Source organism: Molothrus ater, chromosome 9 (assembly GCF_012460135.2).
Source record: "Molothrus ater isolate BHLD 08-10-18 breed brown headed cowbird chromosome 9, BPBGC_Mater_1.1, whole genome shotgun sequence".
NCBI classification, from domain to species: Eukaryota; Metazoa; Chordata; class Aves; order Passeriformes; family Icteridae; genus Molothrus; species Molothrus ater.
In genome coordinates this window covers 3,648,916-3,658,321 of record NC_050486.2, presented here as the reverse complement: position 1 = coordinate 3,658,321, position 9,406 = coordinate 3,648,916, and positions in this window count along the sequence as shown.

Sequence of the window (9,406 nt, the reverse complement as noted above, 5' to 3'; positions counted from 1 at the left end):
AGAGGTCTAAATAGATCCACCTTTGGCAGCACAACCCAGAATGGGTTCTGACACTTATAAAAGTATCAGAACTTATAAAACACTTTAATAAGTTCTGATCCATTTGCATATTGGAGTTAATTGTCCAATTACAGCTTTAGCCTATGAAGCCTCATCTTTCTTGTTTTTCTCTCTTCAGTCCATGCTGTTTATGCTCTTGGGCCTGAGATTTGGATCATTTGTCCTTGGTCCCCAGCTGGAGCAGGAATTGTTTTGTCTCCCTGCTCTGTGCACAGAGCTCACCATTTCCTAATATGAAGCCCAGACCCACACTCTAAAGCAGAACAGAATCTGAAAAACATAAAAGCTCAAACCTGAGGCATCACCTGGGCTGCAGCAGGAGCCTGATCTCGGCAGAGCTGTCAGTGTGTCCCTGCTGCTGCTGGGTCACTGCTAGGTGGCAGCCGAGGCCAGTGCTCAGCAGCTCAGCTCCCTGCAGCTTCAAACTCCTCCGGGGGCCTGGGAGGGCCAGGGAGGTGAGGAGCTGAAGAACCTCCTGCTCAGTGGGCAGGTCCCCGTGCCCTGCAGGAGCTGCCTCTGTCCCACTCCGTGCTTTTATCCCACTCCCTGCCCCCTGGGCATGCAACTGGGAGCTTTGGGGATGGGTCTCCCAAGTGCTGTTTCAGGAAATTGAGAATGGGGAGATGCCGTGGGGTCTGGAAGGTGCTGTGTGAATACTGGGAGCTTACAGATGTACAGAAAGGTAGCAGCAAATTTGTGGGAGGGAGGCAGCAAGTGTCAAACAGTATCCCTGCTGCCAGTTTGAGTATGGAGGGAGCATATTCTGGGCACATCACTCCTTTTGCACCCTGGGTACCTGTTGAAGGTGGGTTACAGGGCTTTGCTGCTATTCCATGTATCTTTCCTCATGCTGATCAGGATTTCTTTTTTCTTTGAGGCTTTGCCATTCACATGTTGTCTGCTAGTGCTTGGTTACTTTTCCATGCACTTTCAATCAAGATTAAAAAAAGGTAAAGATCTGAACCTTAACCCTGAGCCTGGACCCCCCCCCCCCCCCCAGCACCTGAGGGATACAAAACCCACCTGGAGCTGCTCTCTGGCTCTGGGTGATCTGAGCTGCTCTTCCCAGCTGTGTGATGGTATCTCCCTTCCCAGAGCAGTTCAGCTCACATTCCTCATGCCCAGCAGGTCCCTGTTTGTACATTTGTTGCCTAAGGCAGTGGAAAAAAGAACAAAGATACCTCAGGGACTGGAAAGTGATGCTGCATTCATATCCTTGCTCTTGAGCACTGCTGCGTGCCAGTGCCAGGCGGTGGGGAAGGAGGGGTGGCTGTGCCAGGCACTGGGATAAACCTTGTCAATTTTTGGGGAACCCAAAGCCACAGAGGTGTCTGATGGAAGGAGGAGGGTGCTCTGCTCTGCAACAACCCTGTCCCTGCAGGTGTCATGGCCCTCCTGGAGGGATCTGGAGTCATCCCCCTTCCTCCTCCTTGTGGAGCATCTCCATGGGGCACTGGGGAGCCTGGTGTGGATGTCCCTCATCCCATGGTGTGCATGTAAAGGGGTCCTGCTCCTCCAAAGGAGCTTGGGGTGGAGCTGCTTTCCCCTCCTTTGCCTCTGGCTTCCCCCTTCCCCATAGCTGTGCTGCCAGCAGAGGTGATCAACTCAGAGTCCCTGGGGAGAGGACCAAAATGTTTAGAGGAAATTAAAAATTGAAAGGCAACGCAGCTCTGCAGCTCTCCCTAAAAGCTGGGGTTAAGCCAAACAGCAGCAAGATGTGTGCTCCAGGGATTTGCTAATGGACTCGGGGACGGGAGGCTCCGGGGTCAGCCCTGGCAGGTGGAGGGAGCTGTGGGGCCGGTGGCGCTTCCCCTGCAGGGCTGGTGGGAAGCAGGGGCTGGAAACGCTGAGCTCCTGTGGCTGGGGCCACGCATGTGACAGCAGAGCCACACCTGGGCCACCTCAAGAAGGAGCCAGGTACCCCTGGCACGTGTGTGGGTCTGGGAAGGGTGAGCAGCGGTGCTCCAGGCAGGGATTTTGGTTTTGGGGGGTGTTTATGGAAGAGTTTCTCCCGGCTGCCTGGCCGCAGTGGTAATCGGGTACTTTGAGTTTTAAACGGGATGTCAGGAAGGATTTGCCTGGCCAGGAGGATGGGAAGTGACAGCTCGCTTTGGGTGAGCAACGTGCAGCAGAGGTGGCCAAACACCTCCGTGCCTCCCTCCTTCCCTCCCTCCTTCCCTCCCTCCCGGCGCTGCAGCCACAGGCGCGGAGCTCAGGTTCCCCTCCGGGCACACGGGTGGTCCCGGGCTGGCCCTGCAGTGGTCGCTGTGGCTGTGCCATCTCAGCGAGGGTGGCATTTCCAGATCGATGCCTCAGCCCAGCCCTCCCCACCCCTCTGCACTTCTGAGTCGAGCCATGCTTTGCAACGTGGGGTTCAGTCGAGAAAATCATTTGGGCTTGAAAACCAAAATTGAGTGCATCTGACCCTAAAACATTTGTGGTTTTATTTTTAGATGAGTTTTTTTGAGATGGGAATTAAATCTTTTCCTTGTTTGGGGAGGATAAAAGTGCATTCAACCCTGCATCAGATTGTTTCACTTGACCCACAAGTAAGTGCTTTTCTTTCCTCTGACCTGGAAGGCTTTCTTTTTCTTTCCATTTGGCAAGAAAAAGGGAAAAGCCAAATCTTGGTACAGGTCACTGCAAAATAAGGTTTGGAGCTGGAGCTTTTCAGCCTGAGCACTGTGCCAAGACCCATGAGCTCTTCCTGCTGATCCCTGGAGTGGCTCCCTTTTTCTTGCAGTAAAAAGCCCTGGTTTTGCCTTGCATTTTGCTGGGATAAAATGACTGCCAGGCAGGAGAGCAGCCTCTGGCTCCTGGGTTTTGGATGAGCAGAGATGGGGACTGATGGGGACAGTGCTTGTGCCTTGCTGGCCTTTTGGAGGACATCCCTGGGATGGCTCATGCAAGCTGGCCACCACTGCATCTCTGCAAAGGCCCTTTGCGTGGCTTTGAGGGAAATGCCAAGATATTCCTGTGGCAGGAAGAAATGGGAAGGAAACATGGGGCAGCAATTCTGCTGGAGCATCCCTCGGAGGGAAATGTGTCAGTGTTGCCTTTTGGTTGGAGCAGGGCTGTGCTCTGGGGCTTGGTGCTGGCTGCAAGGATCTGTGCACACCCTGTCCCACAGAAACAGGGCTGTAGGTGCCCTCCTGAGCACCCCTTGCATCCAGGTGAGGTCTCCTGTCTTCTCTCCATCTTGGACCTAGCTGCTCAGGTGTTTCCAGTGTAAGTGGCAGCACTCCAAGCACAGCATTCAAAGGAGAGGGAGAAAGGAGGGAGCTCCTTGTGGATGCTGTGGAATGCTTTGACCTTGCAGGCAGCAAGAAGAAGGGGGGCAGATGGTGTGGGCTGTTCTGCATCCAAAGTTTAGGACCACTTGGAATTGGGAAACCCTTTCCTGGTGCTGCTGCAGGAGGGGAAGATTGGCTCCTTCCTACTGACAATGAGTTGGCAGGGCAAGTGCAGAGGGCTTGGGATGGACCAGGTTCCCCCTGGCCCCTGCTGCCCTCACCCTGCGTGGGCGGGCTCCTCATCCCCTCCTGCTGCCAGGAGGTTTCTTTTCTGATTCAGCTCTTCCAGGGCAGAAGCTGATTGCAGAGGGGTTGTGATCTCACTTGTGCTTTTAATCCCACTGCTGTCAAGCTCCATTAGGAGGTTTGGCATCATCTCCCTACCTCTGGGGCTGGGCTGCCGTTTGCCCAGCCTGAAATGAGGACAAGTCTGGGCTATGCTGGAGCGAGCAGGGGCCGGGCAGCCAGGGATGCTTTAGGGGCCGTGGCTGCCCCCACTGCTCTCCCCAGCACCTCCAGACATAGGAAGGGGCTGCAAGAAGCATGAGACCAGCTCATTGTGGTGGCCTGGCCGCTTTGGGAGCTGGATGGAGAGGAGCTGGGATGCCGGTGAGAGCCGCTCCCCAGGCACCGAAGGTGCTCGGGAAGCTCTCAGTGCTGCAGCCTCAGCCCACGCGCTGCTCCAGCTGCATTCGGGTGACCCGGGGCCGACCTCCCCCCGCTGCTGCCGCACACGTGTGGCCGTGGCCGGGCTGCGTGCGGGGCCGGGCATCCCTGCCCTGCTGCTGCATGCAGAGGGGGAGCTGCTGGGCCGGGAGCTGGGGCTGAGCGTCCTTCCCAGCCTCACAAACCGGGCTGCACGGCTCGGCAGGGCGAGGGGAAGGTGCTGTCCCTCATCTCTGTCCTGGCCACCGATGCTCCGTGAGTAGCTCCCTGGATTTCCAAGCCCAGAGGCTGCAGGAGGCCATCCTAGGAGCAGCCTGGCTCATCATTGCTCTCCTGGGCTTGTTCTCAGCAGTTTTGAAGCTCTGTCTGTCCATGTGCTTGCAGTTACCCAGAAGGGAGCTGGCATATGAGCAGAACATGAGGAAGGGCAGGGAAGGTGGGAATGCAGAGAGCCAGAGCCATACAGGCTCCTGGGGGCTGTCTGCGTGGTCACTGGGGTAATGGCTCAATCTTCCCTGACCTCCCTCTCACCTGTGCCAAAGCAGAGTAGAGCCAGGCTTGGCAGCCCACGGCCAGGAGCAGCCAGTGCCAGGGTTTGGGCAGGCACTGCTGTCTTGATTATGGCCCGAATGTGACTTTGAAAGGCTCTTGTGCAGCCAGGAAGGTTGGGGAGAGCTCTGCTCCTTAAAGAAAGAGGGGAGGAAACTTTCCAGTGAAGGTCATAGCCCTGCCCTGTGCTGGGGATTAGGGTTGCTGGTTGGGGTTGGGGTAGCACCCCTGCACCCCTTGCTCCTCTCTGATGGCTCCTGAAGCTTGCCAGCATGAGCCTGGCTTCTTCCCTGTGGGTTTGTCCCATGCTGCCCTACCATGTGGATGGTCCCTGGGAGGATGTTCCAACCAAACCATGGAGCTTGTTCCTATGAGCCTGGAGGGGTGGTTGGTGTATGTGTGGTAAGGTCATGCTTGGCTGCAACGAGTTTATTTTCTGCTCTGTCTAAGCATCCCCCAAACTCCCCCTTTTGGGGCTGGGATGGGCTTTTCCCTGTGCCTGCTGCTGGCCCTGCTTGGAGCCACATGAACCACAAATCCCACTGGGCATGTTTTCTCTACCAAGCCAGTGCTGTGTCTGTGCCCACAGTGATTGATGGGCCTCTGCCAAGACAAGCAGGGCTGTGGCTTGGCAGGCACAGAGACCCTTCAGCAATCGATGCACCAAGGAAATCCCTGGCTCTCATGAGAGCCTCACCTCCCTGCAGCCCATCTCCCCTACCCAGGGGAGCACTGGAGCAGGGTAAAACCTCCTTGCTGGAGAGCCCCAGGTTGCTCATAAGGTGGGGCATTTCCTTCCTGGAGCCAGAAAAAGCGGTTCAGATCCATCAAATATTTAGGCTTCATGTTTGTGGGCGGGCAAAAAGAAAGCTGTGTCTCATGCCAGAGCTGTATCCATCAGTGATGGAAAGGGCATCAGCATTTTCCCCATGGGATCCCTGTGTAGGCTGGGAAAAACCCTGCCTCCTCACACGTGCTGGGCAAGGAGAGTGAAAATCAACAGGTTTTTTAATTTATCCAAGTTTTCTACAGGCACCACCATTCTCATAGCTGTCCCAGTGGATAGAGCTGGTGGTGCTGTCCCTTCCCCCTTTTTTATCCCAACTTGCCCAGACCCCATGTGAGGGAGCCTGTTCCCTTTGTGTGGCTCACTCTGTGTCTCCTGGGGAGGATGAACCTGGAGGAATGTGTTTACTCAGCTCAGCAAGCATCCCAGTTTTAGACTGAACAGTCCAAAATGTAATATGGGATATTTTCCCCACATCTGAACTATCTCAAGGTAAGGTAAGGTGCATCCTTAGCTCCTGGCAGGGTCTAGGAGCACACAGGTGAAGTAACCAGATTTGACCCTCCACAGCTTTATATCCTGTCCCTTGATCCTTCTGGACTTTTGAGCTTCTTCCCATGCCCCTGAGATGGAGAGACTGAGCCAGCTAAAGAGGGAAAGCAGCTCTTGCTCCCAGGCTGATGCTCTGGGAGTGCGAGGGGTTAATACTACCCTGCTGCCTAATGACAGCCCAAAGCTGTAAACCCCTACCCCGGGGGAACATCACTGCAGCTCTGGATGTAAAATACTCAAGCCTGAGCTTTAATGATATTTATCTTTGGGAAGGAGAAAGCATAACTCTTGGCTAACAATATTAGCCAAGGCTCGTTCTGTCTGTCCTGCAGCTCAGATGGATGGGCAGCTCTGTGTGCCCCATGTGTCCCTGTGCAGTGTGGGCAGCCCTGGTCCTCAGCACCCAGGCTGCAGTTCCTAGATAGCTGCAGTGATGGGGAAAGGCTCTCTTCTGGGCAATGCACCCTCCCTTCACCAGCTCCTGGGGGAAAACAACCACCTGCCCATTCAGAGGGTGTGCAGTCCCCCAGACACATCAGACTGGGGGGAATGCAGCCACACAGGGACCTTCCTGTGACACTGGTGCCTGGCTGTCTGTGATCCCTGGGTTGCAGGATGGGCACATCCCTCAGATAAGGGAGGTGCTGAATGTTCCTTGTGTGGCTGAGCTCATTTTCCAGTGTTTGTGCAGGCCAAAGCGAACCCACCGAGGTGTACCATGGCTAATGACTGCACATCTGGCATGGGAAATGTGCTGTGCAGGGGGAGGCTGTGCATTATTAGCTCCCCTGAGCTCTCCCCAGAGAGCAGGCAGGCTTGGGAGCCTGTGGCCAAATGCTCCTGGGTGGGGATGAGAGGGATGAAAGTCCAGTGAAGGGTGAGGGTGTCACAGGATTGTGCTGGGACACTGTGACCTATGCATACACTCACCCCCCCAAGCAGAGACACAGAAACATGCTCTGGCTGATTCCTGAGGACCTTTCCATGTGTTAATCCCCCATTTTCAGCCCAGAATCCCTGATGTTGAGAGCACAAAGCAAATAGAGAGATTGAAACCTGTGAGGATCAGGCTAGATGCAGGTAAGGACAGAATTTGGCACTGTCAGGCCTTTTCTGATTGATACAGCAGCCTTGGGTTCTGCTAAAATGAAAATAAAAGCAAGATCTAGCACAGAATGAAATAAATTCTCCTGCCAGCAGCTGCAGGTTCAGCTCCTGAGCATCCTCCAGCATCAGCATTTTGGGCTGGTGGAAATGCTGGCCTGAACAGGAAGGAAATGATTGATGTGCTGGAGTGCAGGGGGGTGAGGTGTACCAAGGCAAGGGCACCCAGGAGCAGGGCTCTGCAGCAGGGCTGGGGCTCTGTGCACACACCTGGGCATCTCATGGAGTTTGCATGTGCAGATATTTTGGAAGAAGCACCTAAATTAAGGATTCACTACTCACAGGAGTGAATAACTCACAGGAGTTATTTACCTGAATGTTCATCCTCATGAATAAAGGTATGAAAGAGAAGTCTAGGGGCTTAGATTTTTTTACAACAGAGAAAAAGCCAGAAGGAACCAAAGGTATTTTATGGTTTTGTTTTAAAACTAGTCAGTGAAATCCTTTCCAGCATGGGAAAGATGGAATTTCATAAAACCCACAAGAACTTCCTGTCTGAATCAGGATTAGCAGCAACACTTACAAGGTTTAAAGTCAATTGTGCATGTGGGTACTGCAACATCTGAGGGTAGCAGAGGGTGAGAGTCTGGCAGGCTCATGATCCTTCTATTGCCAGGGTACCTGTGTACCTGGGGCCTGGCATGCTGAGCTGTTTGTGGTGCCCTGGCAGCAGCTGGTCCCGAGATGCCAACAAGGCAGGATGCTTTGCAGGTGCTTGGTGTTGCTCTTGCCCCAAAACAAACTGAAATAACTTGACAAGTATTTTGTATCAAGCTGCTGCTTGATTTGCCACTAGTGCTAACCTCAAACACTCTGAACATGCCAGCTGAGCCTCCCAAACCCTGTGTTTTATTTAAAACCACATCGACTGAAAACAAAAACTTCAGCTTTAATTTTCTTCCCTGTTGCGGATCATCTGGCGCTCCTGTTTCTGAGCTTTTCCCAGCCACCACAAAGTGGGAATCCCACCTTCTCTGTTCTGTTTGGTCACCCATGCATTGCTTTAAAAAATAATGTAACAACAATAGGAAAGACAGCTTGAGGGGGAAAAAAATGAGACCAGCATAGGAATCAGGCGAGCTGATAACCTGCTCGCTGGAGCGATGCTGCTTCACACTGGCTTTGCTGTGATCTCCTGCAGTGCCTGCCAGCTTTGGGCCAGAGCCACAGGGCTGATGGGGGAGCATCATCTGAATCTGGGCAATCTCAGCTCTGTGTAAGCCAAGTGACTCTTTAAGCCCAAAGAAACTCTTTTCCATGTCCAGCCATGGAAATGGCAAAATGTCAGCTCCTGAATTAGCTGTAATAATGCCTCCCATGGCCCTGGCAGCGCTTGCTGAGGAGAGAAGTGGCTCTCCCTGCAGCCTGGGCTGTCATCACCTCCTTGCATCCTGCCCAGAGCAGCCCAGGAAATGACTTTGTCACTTTTCCTGGCCTCCTCCTCCTCCTCCGTGCTCGCCTGGATGTGTCTAATTCCCATCCCTCCAGCAGCTCTGAAGCCCAGCTAACGGGAAAATGCATCTCTCCTACCCTGCGCGGAAACACTCGGCGTGCTCCATGCTCCTCTGTATTTGCCAGCCCCCTGATGGGCTGGAGTGGATGATGTGGATTCCCCCACCAGCAGGGGAGCAGGGAGGCTGTCCCTGGCCGGGCTGAGTGCAGGTGTTTGTGTGTGCCACAGCAGCCCTGCATCCCACAGCAGCCCTGCATCCCACAGCCAGCAGGCACAGAGGGTAAGTGCTGTGGCAAGATCCACTTATCTGGCCTTTGCATTTCATAATTCATCCTGCCCTTTTGCTGAAGGCACAGAGCCCTCTGCATCCAAACGAGCGTTCATTTCCTCCTGCCTCAGCTCTGCTGCTGGATCCTGGGGAGCAATCAGCGGGTCGGGCTCCTGGCATCACAACCAGCAGCTGCAAGGGCTGGGCTGGAAGAACAGGGAGAGCAATCCGTGCCCAGCAGGATGCCCTGACAGACGGCAAGGTGACGGAGGAGAAGGTGAGTGGTGTTTTCTGCCCAGCTTTATAGCTTGCTCTGCAGGGAGGAAAAGTATCAGTGGTGTCTTGTCCTTAGGAACTGAAGCAAAGGAGAGTTTGACAGCCTCGCTGTAGCAGAGGTTCTGCATTGATCCCACCAAGCTGCACTGCCTTGCCATGGCTTTTGTGCCTTGTTGAGACCAAAATCAGAGAGAAACAGGCAAACACATGTTCTCCTGGCACAGCAATCCTCACACTCGCAGCGGTCAGCTTGTGGTGCAAGGCATGAGATTCAATTATCTTTATCGTAGCTCGCAGCAGTGAGCAGCTCTCTGCTTCCAAAGGCAATGCCAACTGCA